At 37.8% G+C, this 23698-nt stretch overlaps 1 long non-coding RNA gene across 4 annotated transcripts in view; it reads left to right on the top strand.

The window, feature by feature from the left end:
- The window catches only part of LOC127501481 (uncharacterized), a 137273-nt gene extending 118054 nt beyond the window's left edge, over nt 1-19219 (top strand). For 3 of the 4 annotated variants that reach the window (XR_007926615.1, XR_007926619.1, XR_007926616.1), the window contains 3 exons: nt 17727-17845; nt 18008-18065; nt 18399-19219. This is a non-coding gene — a long non-coding RNA (uncharacterized LOC127501481). Of the gene's footprint in view, nt 1-4206; nt 4724-17726; nt 17846-18007; nt 18066-18398 lie in introns of those variants that run through there. The other variant, XR_007926618.1, reaches the window with a different exon arrangement.
- Nucleotides 19220-23698: the final 4479 nt, after the last annotated feature.

Below are 23698 nucleotides of genomic sequence, written 5' to 3'. Positions count from 1 at the left end.
CCTGTCCCCATGTTGAGAGAAATAAAGTGCAGAGGTGTAATGCATTACTTTTAAAAGTTCGTTTCCCCAACACTGTTCATCAGAAACTTTAAATAATATTTATGAATTAATTATTCATTATATTTGTAAAAAAAAAAATAATAATAATAATAAATAAATAAATAAAATATGCAAGATATGTTTAAATTAATTTGATCAATATGTATACATTCACATGTATTCAGTGTGTAAGGTAAATGTTGTAATAATTAAAAAAAAAAAAAAAATATTGACACATAACCATATTTTAGCAGGAAGTCTAAAATCTAATTCTGATCTGAATCTAATCTAATCTGTATATTGCTTTTTACCTGATAGTTACACCACATGACATTAAAATGGAACGATAACATTTTTTTAAAACCAAATGAAACCAACATGAATACAAAGAGCATATTTCTAAGAACTTGGTTACCACATGCATTTTAAACCAGATTTTTTTCCCCCCTTTTCTTTATCATGGACAGTTTTACATGCCTTTGACCTGGGTGCAGATTTTGTGTGGGTCTGGTAATTGCAGACTTGTAAGTATACAGCATAAGCTATATAATAATTCTCAGCTGAGTTCATAATATATCGCTGTTGTCAAAATGAAATGCTACACATTTTATATCCATTGCTGCATTCTGATGAAAACAAACCCCACATGGCTCATCAGAATCATGGGAAATATAGATCCGGTATATGGCAGTTGTTCCTAAACATCATCATGATAGTGCTGGTAATTATTGAACAGATACCGTGTGGGATGTTTCACGCTTTATGAATAATGGAGATTAAAATGAGATTGGATATGTCTTTATGGCTCTCATGAATCAGCCAGTATCCAGCTGTTTGTGGTGTAATCTCAAATGTTTAATTCATCAGGAAATAGATTCTGGGGTGAGATATTACTCATTATCTTTGATAGAGTGACATTTCACTGGTTGTCAGATTTAATGGCCCTCGTTTCTGATTTTAGATGTATGCAAGGAATTTCCTCGCAGTCTACTATCACGCATCCGGCGATAAAACAGGACCTCATTACTTAATTAAATCTGAGCCCATTAATTAATTAAGTAATGGATTTCTGGGTGTTAATGGTGATGCCTCTGAATTCCCTGCTGTTAGCCTCTAATGCTAATGATTTTGTGTGGGAAATGGTGACCTGACTTTGGGAGACGGAGTCTTCGTAACGCCCCCCTCCACCCTCAAGTTCTCGTCTGACTGACTCTCCCAGACTGCAGGTAATGATTAAAGTGATCATGGCCCCATTTTCATTGCTTGTTCTGAGGGATGTCATAGCCCGAGCCAAAATGCATTTCCAGCACGTCTAGAATTCATAAACCTGTTGGCGTAGCACTCGGGGCGTCTGTACGTTTTGTTTAAATTGGATGAAAAATAAAGTATTGACTGTGATATTGATCGTTCTGGCGTTGCTGTAGGTTAGAGTGCTCTATATGTACGCCGCTGTATACAGCTGTAAATGAGCTTTGTTGCGCTGGGCGTCCTCTCCACCATCCTCAGCACATTACAATGAGTACACAGGGCGGAGGTCACATACGCCGCAGCTCCGCTGTGTGCACGGTAGGTGCTCCGAGAGCTTACTTTAACAACCTGGACTCCATTAGATGCTGACATTTCAGTGCATTGCTCCTTCACATTTTTCATATTTGTTATCTCTCTCTCTCTCTCTCTCTCTCTCTCTCTCTCTCACTTTGTTGAACTGCGTCCTTAGAGTATGTGTCCACAAAGTGCTGTGTTTGCATAGTACAATTAAGAGGTACATGAAGGTTAAACTTTTTCAGTTTAATTTATTACAATAAAGGGTTCACCTTAGAATTAAAATAATTTACTTATCCTCATGTTGTTCCGAACCTGTATGACTTGGAACTTGAAAGAAGAAATTTTGAAGTGTTGGCAGTCTTTTACATGCAATTACAATGAATGAGAACTGATCCTTACAAGCTAAGGAATTAGGCCCCGTTTACACTAGTGCGTTTTTGTTTTAAAACGCATACGTTTTGCTTCAGTTACGCCTGTCGATTACACTACGCCGGCGTTTTCGAACCTCGAAAATGGAGACTTTCAAAAACGCTGCAGACCCCGTTTTATTTTGAAAACGCCGGGGTTGCGTTTCAGTATAAACGGACCAAAACTGAGACTTTTGAAAACAATGGCATGGCTGTTCACGTTCGCTCTGCGTATCCTTGACAACCATGTAAACAATAACATGGAGACTGAACCGCAATCTTTGCTGGCTTTGTTGTCATTTTTAGCAGCCATTGTGCAGTTAAACTCTGTATTTTTTTAATACTGCAGCTACCTTCATGCGCAAGAGACAACTATTTACACTTGCACGCACATGCCCTGTGTGCATGAACGGTCATGTGACATGCGTTTTCGGTCATGTAGTATAGACGGAGATTGTTTCTGAAACGCTGTGGAAACGCCAGTGTATCATGCCGAGGATCATTTTCATTTTAAAACACTGTTTTATAACGAAAACGCACTAGTGTAAACTGGGCCTAAGACACGTTCCCAGCAAGGAGCTTTGAGCCTAGATAATCAAACAAGATGGAATTTAAGGGATAATTCAGTCAAATGACTTATTTCACAGCTTTTCACCACATAAGTAATGATGGGGGACATGAAATATTGATTTGAGAAGAGCCTCTTTTAAAATCTACCTGTTTCTCATCTTATAATCAATTACAGTATACAAATTAATCATTCTTGCAACAAGATGAACTATTAACATAATTACCATAGGCCTACTATTAATACTGAAGTTTCATTTTACAGTAAATACAGTCGATAATTGAGGTGCAAGATGGCACCAGCTGTGAAAGAAACACCGGCCTCAAATACCCGGATGAGCAGTCATTATACAGCTTTGCTGTGGATGACGGTCATTATAGGGGAATGACTGACCTTGAAATGTCACGACTGACCAACCAGAATCAAGCATTACAGAGAGCAGTGTAATAAATTATATTACATAATGGCCTGGTTTCACAGACATGGCTTAGCCTAAGCCAGGATTAGGCTTTATTTCAATTAAGGTATTTAAGTAGCTTTTATAAACATACCCTAGAAAAAAAAAACATTATTGGTGTGCATCTTTAGACAAAACAACGGCTCTGACATTTTTTAAGATATGTCAGTGCAAGTTACTTTCAGTTAAAGCAGCTCAAACATGCATTTTAGTCTAGGACTAGCCTTGTCTGTGAAACTGGGGGAATATGTAAGGAATAATCCACGGCTAGCTGTGCACACGACGCGAAGCGGAGTGCATTCAAATCATTTAATGCACAGCTAGCCATGGATTATCCCACTTATACCATGGTAATTTTCCAGCATCGAGAACTTAAAGCTGTAATTGATGTTTGCAGCGCACTATTTGACTTTAATCGGTTACGGCTCATTAGATCTAGCATTCTGTCCCTTTAAATCAGACAGAGAGATAATTGAATTAATGCATTTTTTATTATATATATATATATAGAGAGAGAGAGAGAGAGAGAGATGTATGTGTGAATATATGTGACCTGCGTCTGCGAGTTTAATTACTTCAAAACCATTGATGTTACCCCCTTATTGCTAAGAAATATAATGTAGCAATTCAGTAGCAAAACTATTTTCTTAATAAAAGAATATGTATTTTCTTAATATGTTATATTATATTATACATTTAGTGCATCAATTTCAGTCCCCATACATTGCAATTTCATGGAAGAGAGCAAACACCACATGATTTTAAATTTCTCCTTTTGTGTTTCATGGAAAGAAAACAGTCATACAAGTTTGGAACAACATGCTGGTGAGTAAATGATGACAGAATTTTCATTTAGGGATGCAAGTTGAATTAATTGAATCAGTTTACATCTACTGTGCACCAAAACAATCCATGTACAAAACTGCAGTCGTTTCAATTACTCAATTGCATTGCAAATGCAAACAGCTAGGACAACTAGGACTCTATTTATAGCTACATGCCCTACAATTCTGTTAAGTAACAGCATGAGTTTCATATAAGCATATATGGCTTGTTTTGCGCAGCAGTGAATGTTTCTTATCTTGTCAGCAATATTCTGTTAAACACACCTCTCACTGACTTTTCCATGAGTGTGACCTTGCGTGCATCTGTGAGCAATTCTCGGTAAACTGTTTACTCTCTCCATACAGGGGGTCTTCATTCGCTAACGCTCTGATGACATCTGACACATCAATGATAGGATTTGGGCCCCGTATGCTGGATTAGCCCCATTTGGTTAGCATGGCATTATTCCATTATGAGTCCTGAGAGCCCACCAGCTGATGCTGCGTCTGTCCCGCTGCCTGAATGCAGAAATGCAAGCGAACACATGAATGGCTTGAAGAGGGGCAGCCATGCTCTTGACGTGTCCTCCACTAACCTTGCTGATTCTGTTAGCTTGGGAAAATAATTACTATCTACTTCTCCTGATTTATTAGATTTTAGACTTCCTGCTAAAATATGGTTATGTGTCACTATGTCTGAATGAATGTGTAAGTAATATGTTGCTATGTAATCTTAGGGTTAGGGATTTAAATAAACTTCTAATTATCAAACATTTATGCATAATTTATCCCAAATCGTTTGTTACAGACATGAATGATACCTTGAAAACTTGTTGAGAAGACGTGCTATTATTTCTCTGGGCAATCAAACTTACCGTTTTCACCTGGCAGACAGTTTTCGTTTGTTTGTTTGTTTGTTTGTTTGTTTTACTTTACATAAAGTTTGTAATATGGATATTTTTTTTAATTAATATACAACGTATATGTTAAATTGAAAATATAATAGCGGTGCATCAAAAATGTACACTATTTAAAGGGATAGTTCACCCAAAAATAAAAATTCTGTCATCATTTACCTCCCCTTATTTTGTTCCAAACCTGTATGACTACTTCTTCTTCTGTGGAACATAAAAGAAGATATTTTAAGAATGTTGGGAACAAAACAACATTGAAGCCCAATGGCTTTCATTTGTATGTACAAAGAAAAAAAAATAGACATTTCTCTAAATGTAAGTTTTGGGTGAACTTTCCCTTTAATTTTGTACCGCTTTTGATATTCAGGCTCCACCCACATCGAATTAGTTCTGAACACAAATAAGGTGGCTGTGTTCGAAATCACCCCCTATACCCTCATTCACTATTCCCTACATTAGTCCACTAATATAGATCACTTGAGGGAGTGAATGAAAATGAGTGAGCGAATTCGGACACTGAGTGCACCGGGAGGGCAGATGCTTTTGCATTGTTTGTACTTGCTGTTTAACAATCATTTGAAACTTAGCAAACTCACAGCTTAAGTAGTAAGATGAAAAGATTTATCTTGAACTCTGTTATGGAAACTATGTATAAACCTTAATTAAAGGTGCACTGTGTAAATTTTAGAAGGATCTATTGACAGAAATGCAATATAATATACATAACTATGTTTTCAGTGGTGTATAAAGACCTTACATAATGAACCGTTATGTTTTTATTATCTTAGAATGAGCCATTTATATCTACATACACCGCGGGTCCCCTTACATGTTAAGTCGCCATTTTGCGCCGGCATGTTTCTACAGTAGCCCTAAACGGACAAACTGCTCTACAGAGCGCGTTTCGTCACTATGTTGTTCTTCTTCTACATTGTTGGTGTTTTTAGAGGCAGCTTGCATCGTCACCATGTTGAATACGCACGAAGAAGTAGTAGTAGTGGTGGTATTAGTAGTAGTTGTCTGGTTTATTAGAAGCAGAGACCATTCTTTGTTAGAAGTAAGGAGAAACCTCATTGCATGATTGGTTACTCTCTGCTGTCTCAGACGACGACATCTTTGTCCTTTGTCAGGCACCGTAGCTTCTCTATGTGCTTCAAAAGAGAGGGATGAGTGCCATTGGTTGCAATTCACAACCTCGCCGCTAAAATTTACACACTGCACCTTTAAACAATTTAATAATCAATTAAAAGGGAATTTATACCTGTTTGATATTATGCTGTACCCACATTGGACCAGTGGTTTGGAAAATGGATGCATGGATGATTCAGCTGCGGGCGGCATCTTATGGTCAGATGCAGGAATTCATTCAGCACGCAACTCTCACAGTGCATTATGGGTATTCTCCAGCCATTAAGCGTACATCGGTTGTACACTCGTTATTGGGATTGAATGTGTGCACTCGATAACGCCCACTTTGGTTTCGGACGCCACTACAGATGGCTGTCCGTTTGTACAAATGGCTGTCAGACACAGCCAGATAGTTTTGTCATTGCTTCAGATACATGACCTAATATAGAATTAGCTCTTTTTGACTACCTTAGCAACCACCCCAAAAAATCTTAGCAACTACATAGCAACACCCTGGCAACCACTACTTAAAATACTACTCATTTTCCTCAGATCATGTTAGTCTTGTTTGAGTTATGATGATGGGTGTGATGCATCAGGAACATCAGGTTTAAATATATTTGCTTACACCTGTGATTTGAAATATAATATCATGGTATGCAGTGTCCTGATTTGGTAGTACATCCATCTTGTCTCGGCAGCGTATGTTTGTTTAAACTCACTCGTAGCGTGTCGCAATGTCGGCACAGTCAAAAAGCGCACAATGCAGCACAACATTTCTCTTTATGAATCAGTTTTATAGTCCATCTATAAAAGTGTGAGATCTACAGGATTTGCACCTGCAAGTTTATAGCAAAACTCATAAATCTCTTGTTACCTCTAGCTGTCAGAGAGCACATCTCTCTATAGGAGTTCCACAGCTGGAGTCAGTCAGCTAGAGCAACCGTGCAAAAGAAAGAGAGAAAGACAGAGAGAAAGACTCAGAAGTCAGAGCAGCGGAGCGGAGTTGGCGCTTTACTTCCTGTCCATTTTAAATCCACTCTGTTATTTGTAAGCCTTGTTCTAGTTGAATAAAACATGCCATTAAATAATGCAAATGTCAGTGGACAATGCTGAAAACTCTTGAGAAAGGTCAGCCGAGGCACAGGTTGCAGCACTATCAGATATTCAGTTCTGATAAGAGGGACCTGTGTACAGCGCGCCAAATCCCTGTGATCCATATTTCATTTTGTTTGCAGTGCAACAACAGTGGAATAATTATTGCGGGCTGAGTGGCGTGAAATATTTAGCTCTGATTTTAACGAAATGCTCATGAGGTTAATGTGACCCAGTCCTTTATAAGAGTGAAGCGAGATTTTGATCTTCTGTATGTTTTTATTACTGTGCTTTACATAGCTTTAGGGCCTATGTTTTAGTGATGAGGAGCGTGTGGTTGACTTTGACGAACAAGAGAGAGAGAGAGGGAAGTGTGCAGGCTCCTGTTCATGGAGTTCGGTCGAGGCCTTGCTATACCTCATTAGAGTCAGGGTCTACACACTATATCATCATTGTGCGCTGTGTGTTTGGGGTCTGGCCAGTGGCAATGGAACATTCTGAGGAAAACAACATCTGTAAGAATGCTTCCATGACAAGAAGGTTCAGCAACATAAAACAAGTGCACATGGTAAGAAAACTCTTCAAAGCTCTTCAGTGCTCCTGTGTAGCACCTTCAGTTCAGCAAAAAACTCTCTTATTATCAAGCACCCTTTTCACTGTATAAAGGGTTCTGTAGGTGACTACAAGATACTTGGGATATTAAAAAGTTCTTAAAGGGTTAGTTTACTCAAAAATGAGAATTTTGTCATTAATTACTCACCCTCATGTTGTTCCACACCCGTAAGACCTTCGTTCATCTTTCGAACACAAATTAAGATATTTTTGACAGTGGTTCAACTTTAATATTATGAAGCGACGAGAATACTTTTGTGCGAAAAATAGCGACTTTATTCAACAATATCTAGTGATGGGCGATTTCAAAACACTGCTTCATGAAGCTTCGAAGCTTTACGAATCTTTTGTTTCGAATCAGTGGTTCGAAGTGCGTATCAAACTGCCAAAGTCACGTGAACTATTGAAATTTCAAAACACTTATGACGTAACGAAGCCACGTTTACTGAAATTGCATACTTTGGTGCTCCAAAATTCATATTCGTAAAGCAGTGTTTTGAAATCGGCCATCACTAGATATTGTTGAATAAAGTTGCTATTTTGGTTTATTGTTTTTTGGAGCACAAAAAGTATTCTTGTTGCTTCATAATATTAAGGATGAACCACTGTTCATGAACTGTTTTAAATATGTCTTTAGTAGCTTTCTGGGCATTTGAAAGTGTCAGTTATCCTGCTGGTAATGGAGGCCTCACTGAGCCATCAGATTTTATCAAAAATATCTTAATTTGTGTTCTTACGGGTGTCTTGGAGGTGTGGAACGACATGAGGGTGAGTAATTAATTACAGAATTTTAATTTTGGGGTGAACTAACCCTTTAAAGTCGTGATGAAATGGAAGTGGAGACAGATCTTTTCTTCTGTATTGTGAATGGAATATCGAAAAAGAAAAAAGAGCCCCTGCCCCTTTGATCTCGAAAGCGAAAGTGCCCTTTGCGGTCGCATCGCGGTGCCCCTGCGTTTCCATTTCTGTCAACCCGAACAACCGGAACATGATTTCTACCGAGGGAGACCCACAATCCGTCCAGTCTGTCACCAGAGAGAACTCTGTCATCTAATCGGAAAATCAAGTTACGACATGTGATTAAAAAAAAAATAATAATAATTAATTAAAACGAATCATTCACAATAAGAACAATAACATAAAAATAGATAGACTGAATTTTCATTTCATGTTGACTTCAATGTTACATTAACTAATATTCAAAAATAACTTCAATGTTACATAAACCAATATTCAAAAATAAATATTCTGTCATAATTTACTCACTTTTGTGTTGTTCCAAACCAGCATGACTTACTTTCTACTATGGAACACAAAACAAATTTTGGTAGCACTTTATTTTACAGTCCTGTTCCGCATGTACATACTATGTAATTATTGTAACAATTACTATAACTGGGTTATAACTGGGTACTAACCCTGAACATATCCTTAAATCTAACCTTAACCAATGTAGTTACCTTATATTACCAGTACTTTCTTGGGTAAGTACGCACACTGTAAAATAAAGCAAATTTTGAAGCACTTTATGAACCAAACAACATTGACTTTCATTGTATGGACAAAACACTGAGACATTTTAAAATATATATATACCTTCTTTTGTTGTCTACAGAACAAAATTATTAAAAAGTTGGTAAAAGGCGGAGAGATCTCTGATGGGTTCTTTTCCAGACTCTTTTTTGCTGCTTACAGTCTAGAGCTTCCACAGAGACAGTTTTTTTTCTCTCTTTTTCCTCAGGATAACGATTTCAATGATATCTGTCTGCCAGTAGGGACATTTGGCATTCTAATACCTACAGCACATTTACAAAGTTTCTCCAACAGCATCAGGATGTAAAAGCCTTTTTGGTTATAATTGAAACCTTTTGTAGAGTGTATGTTAAGCAAGATAATGGTCTTTTAAAAAAAAAAAAAAAAAATTTGGTAATGTAACAACTGAAGGATGAATTATTCAAGATCTTGATCATCATAATGCTGAACGTTTGTCTTCAGTCCAATAAATGTGCATTAGGAAGTTTCCATCGCCAGGAACATTGTGTGTAGAGCTGAGAGTGTCTCTGTTTGTTTGAGTGAATGCTAAATCATAATCATGAGTTCCCAAACATTTCTTTCCTAGTATCTTTCAGTATTAGTACAGGAAGGCAGGAATTTTTGTCAGATTCTTAGAAAAGATATGCATCTTCACAAAGATTCCTCACATAATTCAATAGAGAGTCATCTCAATTACTCGATCAATTTAATTACAGATGTTGCCCAAGGATAACTATAGATCTCTCTTTATATTAACCGCCTTTTGCACACTGCTCCCTTTTTCATCTATTAAAAGCTTTGTGCAAAAAAGACACCAAAACCCACTGATTCTCCAATTCAGATTTATTTGGAATTCTGTGAAATGGCTAGCATTTATATTTCTCTCCATGTGTCCTCCTGGCACAGTGTCTGGGAACCGAGCCACTAAAGAAGGTGCGATCTGTGCCCATAAATCCCCTGCCACCTGATAAATGCCTGTTTCATTTACATTGCTTAGGTTGAAACAACACACTCTAATGTATATTTAGCCTCAGCAAAACCACTTCCTGAAAGCTCTGGAAGAGAGCAGTCTGCCTCAGCTAATTACTGCAAGAATGTCAGATGTGAGATGAGGACATGTTTCGGGAAAAGCCGGTTCATATTATGCAGACCTGTTGGTTTGTGACTAACTCAGTGTCCTAAAACATAGCTGTGAGTTATTGAATACACACATACCAAACTCGTTCCAAAAAACACAGTTTATTATAGATAGATAACTTTCTCTATGCTGCAACACAGCAAGGTATTTATTTTTGTCATTTCTCAAAGTTATTTCCTCAGATAATATTTGCAAAAAGGTGATGTCAGTGGGCTATCTGCCAATTGTTTCAAATTACTTACAGTGAGAAGAAATGTATTTAGAATATAAACCACAAGGTTAAAAGGTCATGCCTGTAAAGCTCTATATGTTGATTTATATAGATTTTAGAAAACATTAAGAAGGATGCATTTGTTTGGTCTGGAGTGAGGCCACTAACAAATGATCTGTGTCCCTTCTTTCCGCTGAGTTATAGTGTTATTATAGCGTTCATCCGTGTGGGTCACGTTTTTAATGCTTTTCTTTCACGTCGCACATTGCGAAATTATGCCTAACCGGGAAACATTCTCTCCTCCCGAACACTTTGAATCAAGAGAGCATATTTAATTTTGAAGAGCATATTTAATTTTGAAACGCCACCATTCACCATGTCTTAAACAGTCATAGATGAATGAGCCAAGAATGAATATTGTCATAATAACCCAGTGATATACCGAGCCATAGCTATCGTGCTACAACGTGGGGAGAATGGAGACCGTTGCCTCAGCTGGTGTTTAGAGGAGAGGACATGAGCAGCATTTGAAAACACCTGTGGGTTTAGCCAAAGAGATAACACGAGAACTACTATCTGTCAAAACAAGAGCCAGAAAAGCTCTCTCACTCTTTTTAAGCACTTTCTTGAACTCCCATCCCTGTCATACAACTGTCAATCGGTCTAAGAGACACAACAGCCTCAGGAAAATATTGGTTCATACATACACGCTAGCGAAGCCAGACTTTTGACTTGCGGCATAAACACCATTCCTCATTTCAACGTATTCTGGCCAAGAACCTCCCACTTAGATAGGAAGAGACCATGTGACTGACATGTAAACTGACCATCTACAGTTTTTTTTTTTTTTTTTTAGAGGCAGAGTTATATTAAATAGAATTTTTGATTAGAATATTCTATCCAAAACATTGTTAACTCTTTCTCTGTCACTGATGGAATTTTCCATCAGTTCTGACACTATGCTTTCCTGCCATTGAGGGAATTTTCTGGCAATCAGTGTTTTCACTGTTATATGGTAGGGGGCGCTATTACACATCTTCTGAAAGAGTACATAATCTCCTGATCAAAACACAGGCGAAAAGAAGCAGAAACAAGCAATAGAAGCATTGCTTATGTACATGTAAAATAACATGATCATAAAAACATTCAACATCATATGCCTAACATTACAGAATTATATGTCGACCCAGGAAGTGGTACAACTCTGCAAGCTTGATGGAAGCGATCTACTCCATCTATGTTTTGATCATCATTCTGAATCTGATCCAAACATAGTCTTTTTTTTCTCAGCTTTTTGTTCAAAATGTTGCTTTTTTAATGAAACTTACCTATTCATGTGTTCATTAAAAAAAAGAATGTTGTTGTTGTTGTTGTTGTTTAAAAACAGAAGCTCTGTTCTTTCTTTTGATATATTGCATGTTCAGATATTCATACAACAATATATTCTGGGGGCCATGAAAATTTTATGAAAATGATCAAAAATGCTGGCGCTAGCTGGCAACTTTTTTTTTTTTTTTTTTTAAAAAGGGAAAGAGCAGGGAAAGAGTTAATAAGTACAATTGATTAAGTTGCAGTAACATTTAGCTTTGTTTAGTGAATTTCCGCATCCATGCGGAATGAGTATTGCTTGTGGCTCCGAACGATTTTCGCATGCAGATTTCATATCACGTTCAAGTTAGTCACATGATTTTTTTTTCTGTTAACTAATAGAAAGCGACTAGTTTGTGAGCAGTCCTTCGTGCATCACTTTGCTTACAATGGACAGCAGACCTTTTTGCTCATGATATTTGCTACTTTTACAAATATTATTTTTTGCAATATTAATTTGTAATATAATAATTCTTATATAATTATCATAGATAAAATTAAATAATTTTTTTTTTTTTTTATAACAGATGGAATATACTGCTTATGGATATCTATTTAACATGCATTTAAGTGCCTTCAATTCTGAATATATTTCAAATATTTAGTGCTACTAACCCAGAAAAGTTTGGCAAATTTAGTGAGATTTATTTATTTATTTGCTTAGTCTGTTAGTTTCCACAAAAAAAAAAAAAAAAAACTTGTCCTTACTCTCAATACCTAGGTTTCACAAACTAATCAGATTAGCACAAACTAAATACACACACTTCAACCACACACAGACACAAACAAAGTTTCATAGACATTATCTATTAGATTGATATCAAATCGATTTTACATCCGTGATAAATCACCACAGATAACTTGCAGGTGCGGCTCTACAATCAAAGCACAGATGAGAAACGCAATCTCATTGTGCAGCTCTTTCTTTATTGAGCATCTATAGCTTGTCTCTATTATAAACGGCAGCCCCATTTGTCATTCCGGCAGGTCACTGGTCCTCTCACTCAGATACTTCCTGACTTGTGTCAGAAGAATAGCTGATTTAATGACTTCCGATATAAGAGGGGTTGCCGTTCGGCTCTCAGCATTGTAATGCTCTAAAGCTAATGTGCGACCTGCTTATTTACGGCGTTGGATGCCCCAAGATTCAGTCCCGATGCTCTCTCTCTCTCTCTCTGTTTTCATGGTATTGATTTTTTTCCCCCAGTATCCATCATATCAATCCTTTCACTCTGCAAAGAGACTACAGATCCTGAGACACGGTGCCCTAAGTGGGGACGCTGAGACCTGTTCCCATGACCATTTGGATGCTTGATTCATGGCTTCTGGTGGTCATGATGGATGGATTAGACATCACGGGTAATTCAGTTAGCATCTTCTGGCCTGTAAGTAAGTGGGGGGGACGTGTGGCAAGGTAGATTCCCAGTGTCCATTTATGTCAGGTTGTGATTTCATGTCCTGCACTGACAGCCTTTGACCTCTGCTCCGTAAGTTTGTGCTCGGCTTGTTTTTATATCAGCTGTCTATCGAGGTCTTTATGTGGTGTTTGGCAGTAAAGCGATAAGGTTTTTTTTTTTTTTTTTAAAGGACATCAGGCTGCTTTATGGTCACAGAAAGTCACTGCAGTCCTCCCCAATCCTTTTAAAAATGATTTATCTGAGATTGATTGATGGAGGATGTGAACAATATAAGCCTTTAAAGTGATTCAGGAGAAGATGGTTGCTGAAATCTGTTTGCTAGCCTTTGTGCCCGATGAGATTGCAATGTTTATGGCTCAGTGACTTGATTTTATTTATTTATTTATTTATTTATTTGTCTAATGATTTATTTAAAAAAAAAAAAAAAAAAAAAAAAAAAAAAAACTTTAATAAAACCATACATATAATGACTCGAATGCACATTTTAATATTGGATCAATTTTTTTAAGGTTAAAAATGCCATGGTTATGGTAAGTCCTGATATTAATGAAGAAAAAAAGTGTCATTAAAAGTATTTTTGAAAAGAAAATCTGTTTGACAAAATTTGCAAAGCAGTTTTGTTAAAATGTCATAAATATATTTGATCTCTCTCTCTCTCTCTCTCTCTCTCTCTCTCTCTCTCTCTCTCTCACTCACACACACACACACACACACACACACTATAATATGCCGTTATACTCCATATAACTCGATATAAAAGCCAGAAACTAAGCTGTTTTTTTTTTTTTTTTTTTTTTTTTTTTTGCACAGGCCTATCTAAAGAGTTAATGGTGCCACCTGGTGATCAACTGTAAAAAATTAAAATTTTACCTCTTCCCAACAGGGAAAACCACCAACAATCAAGAATGCATGATTATATGGTGTCATGGCTTTGCAATCAAAAAATGTCGTTATAATGGAAGTTAATGGGGCAAAAACAGCCACGAACAGTAAATGAGGGAGAAAAAATTAAAGTCTGATGCTGCACAAAAACTAACAATGCATCAAAGCCAATGTTGTTACTAATCTTTCACATGTCCAAGACTGTGATAAAAGGTAAAAAAAAAATATCCAGTCCACAATCACTTTTTATATTGAAAATAAGTCATTTTTGTGTGTGTTTTTCCCCAAATCAGTGACATCATTTATGAACTTGGCAATTAAAGAGTAAAAATGCTGGATTTTTTTTTTTTTTTTTTTTTTTTTTTTAACATTTAGTAGTTTTGATCAAGACTGAGGTTGATTAACAGATTTATGCAAAAAAAAAATTGAAAAAAATATTTATCTGATACATTTTTACAGCAGTTTAACTTAGTGGATGTTTTCATCCCGGACATAACGAAAGAGTAAATTTGAACAATACACAAGGGTTAATACATGTTGGTTGTGAATGCTCGCATGATACAAAGAAAATGTCAATTGTTTGTACTTGCTTATGCCACATGGCATTTTTTGAGTCATTAATCTTTCATTAAGTCATTAACTTTTCCTGAAAATTATATAAATGTTTTTCAAAATCATATGAAATGAACATGAATACAAAGAGTATTCCTAAGAAACTGGCACATGTGTTTTAAATTAGGCTTTTTGAGGATTTTTTTTTCTTTTCTTTATCTTAATATGGGTCAGCACACTTATTTGTCATTGACCCGTAGTTGGCTGTACTCAAAGTCTCATGGTTATGATTAAAATACTGAGATTATCGCTGCTTATAATAAAAGAGTTGTTGAAACTGACAAAAACATTTGTGTTTTCAACAGCCATGCTGTGGACTCCAGTGACGAACTTACGACGTGATGATGAATACGATGAAAAAGGCAATGACAATCGCCCACTGTCCCGCCGTAGAGACCTCATGATCTGCATTTGTGTCCATGGCACCATGCTAATCTCTTCATTAAGTTTATGGCCGGTCAGCCAACATAACTCTTCACTGCGGCAAGCCTTTGTTGTAAGAACTCTGTAGTATGTTTACCAGTCGCCCTTGTCCTGGGGCCACTGCCAGAGTGTGTAGGAGACAACAGAGGACAGTGTGTGCTTGTAAATAACACCATTCTCTCAGCATGCCTGCATGACCATCTTACTATATGACCACCCCCACCACACCTCAAAACATTAGCAGAGGACCCCTCTATGCCTAAGGACTCGTAACCTCTGTGAACCGAGTGCACTGGAAGCTCCCTGTCTTCTCAAAGAGAGTCTGTTAGTCTCACTCAGCTTGTGTACAACCAGCACACAACTCTAGTTTTGTTTCTCGTGTAAATTTTGTTCTTTAGCTCTGTCCGTGAACAAGCCCCGGTTGTGTGTGGCATAGTCAAGAGAATGGCTTGGTGACGGAAGAGAAAGAAAGAGCAGACTGTGATGCACTCAGTCTTTGTGTGGACTTCTGCATTCATGGGCCCATGTGACTCTGACAGCAGGGCCTTTGGTTTGGCACAGCACAACACCAGTGCATTGTAAATACCCAAATGAGTTTGGAAGGCTAATCGTTGAGCTTATTTTCATTCTGGGCCATCATGGAGTAGACTTTGCCACAGTAAAGTATCTGGGAGGATGCTGACTTGTTTTGAGCTGTAAGACTAGGGACGACATGCACCAGGGCAGGCCTGACTCACTTACTGAGATAAGACATGAGATAGATAGATAGATAGATAGATAGATAGATAGATAGATAGATAGATAGATAGATAGATAGATAGATGGATAGATAGATAGAATTTGCAACATCACTGTTATTGAACTGAACTGAATCAACATTGAACTGACTTGAACTGGTGTCTTCTGTAGAGCTGATTATAGCTGAATTGAACTTATTTGATAATTGATTAACTTTACACACTTATTGAACTGAATTGAATCAACACTTGAGACATGCAAGGCAAGGCAACCTGAGTTTAAATCCTGACTTTTTAAAACTTTTATTTTACACCAAGCAAAATTGTGACTGAGTTTCCCAGCCAGTGAGCAGCATTTTCATTATATGGAAAAGAGCAGCTTTGATATATTCATAATAACTTCTGTGTTCCACAGGTAAAAAGTTTGGAGTGACATGATGGTGAACAGATACAGTTTCAGTTTAAACAAATAATCTCTTGTAGAAGGTTCAACTTGATAAAAGTGTGCAAATGCACAATTCACATGTAAATGCATAAGTCTTTCACAGCATATTAGACAAACATTTTTTTATCTACAATAAACATGCAACTTAAAGGATTAGTTCACTTTAAAATGAAAAGCTTTACTCACCCTTAAGAAAGTGCATCCAACCATTATAAACGTACTCCACATGGCTCTGTGGGGTTATTAAAGGCCTTTTGAAACGAAGCGATGCGTTTGTGCAAGAAAAATATTTATACTATATTTAACAATTTATAAAGTAAAATATCTAGCTTCTGCCAAACCGCCTTCCATATTCAGCTTACAAAAAAAGCATAACTGATGCGTAAGTAAATAAGAATATTGTTTTTCTTAAGTTGAATACGAAAGGTGTGGGACATAGCGAAAGCATTTTGAACTGCGAGAGGTATTACACTTTCTTCGTAAGTTGAATACGGAAGGCGGTCTGACGGAAGCTAGATATTTTACTTTATACCTTGTTAAATGTGGATATTTTTCTTACACAAATGCATCGCTTCACTTCAGAAGGTCTTTATTAACCCCCCGGAGCCGTGTGGAGTACGTTTATGATGGATGGATGCACTTTCTTGAGCTTCATACTCGTTGGTCCTGTTCACTGCCATTATAAAGCTTAGATGCGTCAGGATATTTATTAATATAACTCTGATTGTGTTCATCAGAAAGAAGAAAGTCATATACACCTAGGATGGCTTGAGGGCGAGTAAACCTTGGGGTAATTTTCATTTTAAAGTGAACTAATCCTTTAATTAGATACTTTTTAATATTTTGAAAATTCTAAGACTTTTTTTTTTTTTTTCAAGAATATAAGTACTGGATGAACAAAGGAGTTTTAAGTATCTCAACTTGTAATACAATAAAAAGTGATGAAATCAAACAGCACAAAAGAGGGTCCGGGCTGTCTTGACTCGCCTGCAGCCAATATGCAGTAGCAGATTTGGGATCTGGCTTTGTTCTGCCGGCTTCTTTGTCTGGCTCTCTCTGCGTGTTGTCTGAGGGCTAGCGCTGCTTTAAAACAGAAGTCCTACTGGGCTCCAATTAAGACCAGGAGAAGAATTAATGAACAAGTCCTCCAAGTCAGCCTCAGCTCTCAACTGCTCTATTTATCAGACTGCTCAGGGGGACACATGGTCTCAATTCAAACCCACAATTTCTGTCTTCACTAAATTAAATATGTGTAATTTATGTTTTTATAAACATAGATGACCTTGCCATCAGCTATAGAAGTTCTAGTCATTTGAATCTTTCTCATTTTTACCCCTCCTCTCTTCATTGTATTGCATTTCATTTCCCAGCATGCCCATAAGCCATGTTCAGGTTTCTCTGCTGACTATAAAAATGGATGGTTGGAGGGCAATTGGGAGAAGAGGGATGTTCCGTAGAAACACATGCTGTTCAAAGTATCTTTCAATCGGTAGGTGCACCAGACTTTGCTGTTGTCTTTTTTCTCTGTAAATGAACAGCTTTGTATCACAAAGAAGAGATTTGAAGATATTTAGCGTTTTGTCACAAACAAGTGTGAATGTTTTAAATGTTGGATGTTGTTTTCCAGTATGACATGCACCAATTTGTATAGACAGGTTCCTTGGGGGAAAACCTTGAAGATAGAGATGAAAATGAAAGTAAATGAAGATGTATGTATGTGATGATACTCCATCATCTTCCTTTGATAGAAAAATATTGCTTTTAGATGCTCTATGCTTGCTTTAAATTAATCTTGGGACTTGCATTTATCTTTCAAAATACCAAGATAAATCATTGAATGTTTCAGAAACTCACAATTATTATTATTATTATGAATATTTAGGTTTTTTTTTTCTTCTTGAATCTAAAGATGCAAATACTAGCATGAGGTCTGCGTATTATCTTGCATATACAGTGTTGTGGTCTGGATGCATTTATACCTGTCCTCCTGTGTGCAAACAAACATTATTTAAAGTCACTAACTCACGCCCTTTACCTTTCAGGTTTCAGCATCCAGCCAAATTTTCCATCAATTTACATACTGTTGCGTAAACAGAAGCAAGCGACCCAGAGATGGCATAACGGAGAGGCCCTGATGAAGACAGATCCTATCGTTAACTTTGCACTCACAGAGGGCCCCATGGGGAACTGTGTAAATGCTACTAGCCTTTTCTCCTAATGTTGGTGTCTCTGTTATAGATTGTTTGCCATTTTGAAAAATATGCAACTGTGTCTTTTGCCATTTTTTACATCGTTGCATGAGGTACCACCACCACTATGCATGACTGCAACAACATACTCATGTATGCTGATACTCACTACCTGAGACTTTTGCTTTTATAAATGTATTTTTTATGTGTTTCTGTCATATTCATGTCTGTCAGTTATAGTTGTGTGACTAAGCTTAGTTGAGCTTTTCTACTTTTCAACACAATGAGCTAATGCTATCGCACAATGAATCTACCCACAAAAAAAGCTTTGACATTGTTAATGCGCATTTGTATGGCTGGTTAAATAGTATCACTAAATATCTTTCTCTATATATTTTATTTAAGTGTAAATGGTGGGGTACAGCAGGCCCACAATTTTACAATTAAAAAATTGAGGCACCACTTGGGGAATCAGTGTTTTTTAACAAATCAGTTGAGTGAATGATTCAATGGCTTGTTTACAAAGACAATTGTTAAATTCTAAACCACATACTAGCATACTATTCTTACTATTGTTGTCATAACCTTCTATAGCAGGAATAGTAATTGTTTGCAGTTCTGAATTCAGCAAATCTCTTGTTTCGTTAATGAATAAATCAGTGTTTTTGAACTAATCAGTTGAGTGAATAATTCAATGACTCATTCACAGTCACTTGTTTTGTTATTGAATCAATCAGTTATTTTGAACAAACTGGTTGAGTGATTTCTAAATATAGGCCTGTCAATGATTTTGAATGAATTATTTGGATGAATGATTCAATGAATCACTCATAACAACAGTTTATGAATTCAGAATAGAACACTACCATACTAATCTTTATACAGTATATTTATATTGCAGAAATAGTATAAGTAATATGCTGTTTCAGATTCATCTAGCTACTTGTTTTATTCATGAATGAATCAGTGTTTGAACAAATCAGTTGAGTGAATGACTCTCTCACTTGGCATGACAAAGTAACCTGCAGAAAGAGTCTGAAAATTTCCCATCAATAATGCATAGACTGACAGTTTGTCAGTAACACAGACAGACACACAAACACAAAATTATAGACACATTTAACTATAATATAATTGGCTCTTAATGTTGTGATATGGTCTGCCCCTGCAGCCCCAACAGTATCCTATACGCCAGTAACCCAAACACTACTTAGTTATCCCGGAAACCACACCAATCACTGCTGTTTGTGTCAAGCTGTCAGACTTCCCAGCAGTACAGGAGGAGAAACGCACGGAAAAAAGAAACCATCTCTCGCCTCTCATGAAAGAAAGCTAGTGTTTTTGTTTGTTTGTTGTTTTGTGTTCAATCAATACAGCCGCTATTTCTTTACAAGGCTGTCAGCACTCCGTCAACAGCAGATACCTAATATTCTGATTTCATTACCTCCCCCTGTGCTGGGCCTCCAAAGATGAACTGCTCGATATTGACAAACAAAGCTCACAATGCTCCTCATTCATATTGGGACAGCGGTTGGAGGTTGTTCTTTAGCTCCAAAAAAAAAAAAAAGAAGGTGGGTGCCCGTTTTATAAGCCCTGAGTCGCGGAGAGAGAAAGATGAGGTAATGCAGAGCGAGAAAAGCAGCTGATAAAGAGCTTCTCTTTCCTCCTCTGCGCGCTCTCTTTTTCACCCTCACCCTCTGTCTTTCTTTCGCTCCCCTCTATCTCCAGGGCACAGACACAGGTATAAAAGAATCACAAATTGTTTTTGGCCCGGGCCCAAGTAAGCCAATCACTGTCTAACCGGAGTGATCTCATTCCTATTAAGACCATTTGTTCCGTTCTAAATCCAATATCTGTACTGTCAGTAATAATGCAATTTCAGAGGTGCGCAGGCGAAGGGAACGAAGACAGGATAACTGGGAATGTGACTATGGTGCTTTGAGCCTGGAAGCCTGGAAGCAATGCATTGTGGGCTGTATTCAAATTTATACGTAAATGCTAAAATAGATATGACTGAAAGAGGTGACCTGAGAAATCACACTGTCTCTGTAACGGCCCTTGGTTCTGTAAGCGGGTGTGTTGACTTGTCTTTAAAAAGTGGTATTTTGGAATGCCAAGATGAGGTGTTTAAAAGCATTGGGGTGGTTTGATCGCAGGGGTCAATGTTTAGCTAGTTAGCCTAGCAATTAGCCCCTGGGGAAAGCTATTGTGTGAATCCCCCCTCCCCCCCTTATTTTTGCTTATAGGATGTGTTGATATGGTTGACTCAAAAAAAAAAAACTGTATCTAGAATTAATTTCCTATGGCTGCATCCAACGATGAACGCTAATGCTAACAGCTAGGTTTCTCCACTTATTTAAGAGTTCCTTGTCTTCTGTATTGGCTAAGTCTGATGAAAATGTGCAGTTCAAACTTGATCAACATGTTATTTGTATTGAAAATAGATGTTAGCTGTCTTATTTGAGTTAAGTATGAGCCTCATGAACTAGTCTGTCTGAACTACCACTCAGAGTATGAATATTTCATTCTATCAGTCACTCACTGTCAACTATACAGCAATCCCCTGTTGTTGCATCAACATTTTGCTTTAATGTCTCTCCATATTCTTGACATTTCTTCAACTTATATTGCTGTCTGTGCAGAACTGTAACTGCAGGTATCTCCCATGGTGCCGTGTTAATTGTGAGTAGCTGGCTCATATCTACGAAAGTGATCAATAGTGATTTCCCAGAGTACCTAGTAAATCATGGGAAAAGTCAAACAAACATGTGTGTAAACAAACTCAGCAGTACTCAACTCCAACACAGCACATGTGAATTGGCTTGTCTATCTCTGAGGACCCGTTCAGAAATAATGCTTTTGTTGGGAGAATTTTTGCAGATATGCCTCCGGACCCTGTTTATGAACTAGGAAGTGCTACATTTTGATTACCCGCCTGTTTTCGGAACGTACAGTCCTTTTGTAATTTGATCTAAAAATGCATTCCCTCAGCATTCGTACTGTTGAGAAATGATTGGTAGCTTATGGTGTTAGTATGAAGTGATGCTGGCTCTTGTCTTGGGAGTTTAGAGCCTGGTACTCAACCCACGCTAGCCTTGAGCGGCTCTTTAATGCTGCTGTTGTTGCTCTATGACTCAATTTTCTCTAAAAACTGCAGTTTAACAAGTTTTCATCTGAAGATTGTTAGTTGTAGTCAAAAAGTTGCATCACTTTGACATGCCTCTATGTTGGGTGGTGACCAATTAATTATAAATAACCTTGTCTTGCACACCGAAATCTTACACTGTTGTCAGTAGCAAGAAAAGTATCTACAGCTTAGGCTCAGTTTCAATAAGGCATTTGATTAAAAATAACTTACTTGAGTGGTGAAATTGTCTAAATCATCATTTTGAAGTATGACTACTTTTCTAGGTGGAGGAACAGCTGGCTATCCATAATCTATTGTGCGTTATTTCTGTTGGGTATTACTTTGCGAAACTCAGCTCCATGCAAACATGCTTTATTACATTACATACTTTCCATGTTCCATTCTGGGATACCATGCAAAATAACCAGATGTATCTTTTTAGCTCATTTCATGAATTTAGGGACTGAACCTAATCAAATCTTTTAAAGCAAGTCAGTCTTGATGAAGGGAAAAGGCTATTTTTGAAATGTGGTTCTTGGAAAGAAAAGACATTTGTCCACTTGGCTCCTCAACTGGCTCCTGAATGGGTTGAATAGCTCTAGTCTAGAGAATAGCGATGTTCAGAACCGTAATAAGCTGAATGATTTGCACACAATGAATCATAGGTGGCGTAAATGGCTCGGCTGGTTCACTGAATATATTGTCATAGCAGAGCGAGGACTGCTGCTTCATAAAAGCCATTGATGCTGGCTAAAGTCTTTATAGTCATCTTTTACGAAACAAGGCTTGGCTGGACAAGGGTCATCTCGAGTGAATTAGAAGGCCAGGCTTGATTTATCTGCTGCCATGGACAGCCACTCTCATGTGTTTTTGGCTGCTAATTAGTGCCGGCCCTCCTCTGGAGTGTCACCTCAGCAGGCCCACACAAATGGACAGTGCTTCATCTTGCCCAGAAAAGAAGGGGTTGCCACAAAGAGGGTCTTAAATTACTGCTGTCACTTTAAACACAGGGTCGCCCGGGGCCTGCTGCATGCTGGGATACCTTCAGGAGGCCTCTCTTTGTCTGTGGGGGAAGGCTGGTCACAACAAACAGCAGTTCCTTCACGCTGGCTGCTTTGAATTCCCCTCTCTCGACCTCCCGTACGGACCCGGCTTGAGGCGCAGCACGCTTAGGAGTAATTCAGTCTCCCTCCGTGTGGATCACCATGCTGTAATCCATAAATGCATGAATGTCCGAAATGAAAGAGACGGTGACGCTGTAAAGAATACGGTATAAAGGAAGCGAGGGATGCAGGAAGGAAGAGATAAATAAAATGGCAAACCTCACTTGTGTGGCCCCAGTGTGAGGCCGTGACTGAAAGGCCGACCGAACCACTGCCTGAGGAGAAGGATACAAGAGAAGGGAGAAACTGTTCTAGATGTGTTTCCTTTTCTAGTTGCACTTTTGGTTCTCCCTCGGTGTCAGTATCTGTTCTTTTCTCACTGCTGCATGTGCCGACTAAGAGCAAGAGGTGAAGTTCAAGAAGTTTGGTTTTTTACATTTCAATGAGTCTTATAGTCTTCCTTGAGTGTGGTACCTGACATTGCGGTGGTCAGCGTCCCTTCCCATGCTCTTCCAGGTGGGCATTAGGTGAAAGAAAAGAGTTTTAAGTCTTGCCTCACCTTTTCTTACATCTTTTGAAATCTTGGAAGTGGCTCCCCTACCTCACACCCCAGCTCCAGATAATGTATTGTCTCTGTAATTGGTCTTGAAGTTCCCAGGATCTTACTCTCTCACTTTTAACTACGATAAAGACTCTATTGCAGCTGGTAAGGTTTTGAATCATTAAGATTCTCCTTTAATCTCCTGTCTACGTGCTGAATGTTTTAGGTGTGTGAATGAGGTATGCTTCATTGTGAGAATCTACTCCTTGTGGTGCTGCTCACAGTTCATCTCGAGTTCATTGTCAGACCTGTTTCTCTCATCATGTCTCTTCTCCAGAGGGTTCTCGTGTTGCGGAGGAGTTTTAACTTTGGATTCTCATCC

The sequence above is a fragment of the Ctenopharyngodon idella genome, chromosome 19, assembly GCF_019924925.1.
Source record: "Ctenopharyngodon idella isolate HZGC_01 chromosome 19, HZGC01, whole genome shotgun sequence".
NCBI lineage: Eukaryota > Metazoa > Chordata > Actinopteri > Cypriniformes > Xenocyprididae > Ctenopharyngodon > Ctenopharyngodon idella.
This window is presented reverse-complemented; position numbering and strand designations above follow the sequence as displayed.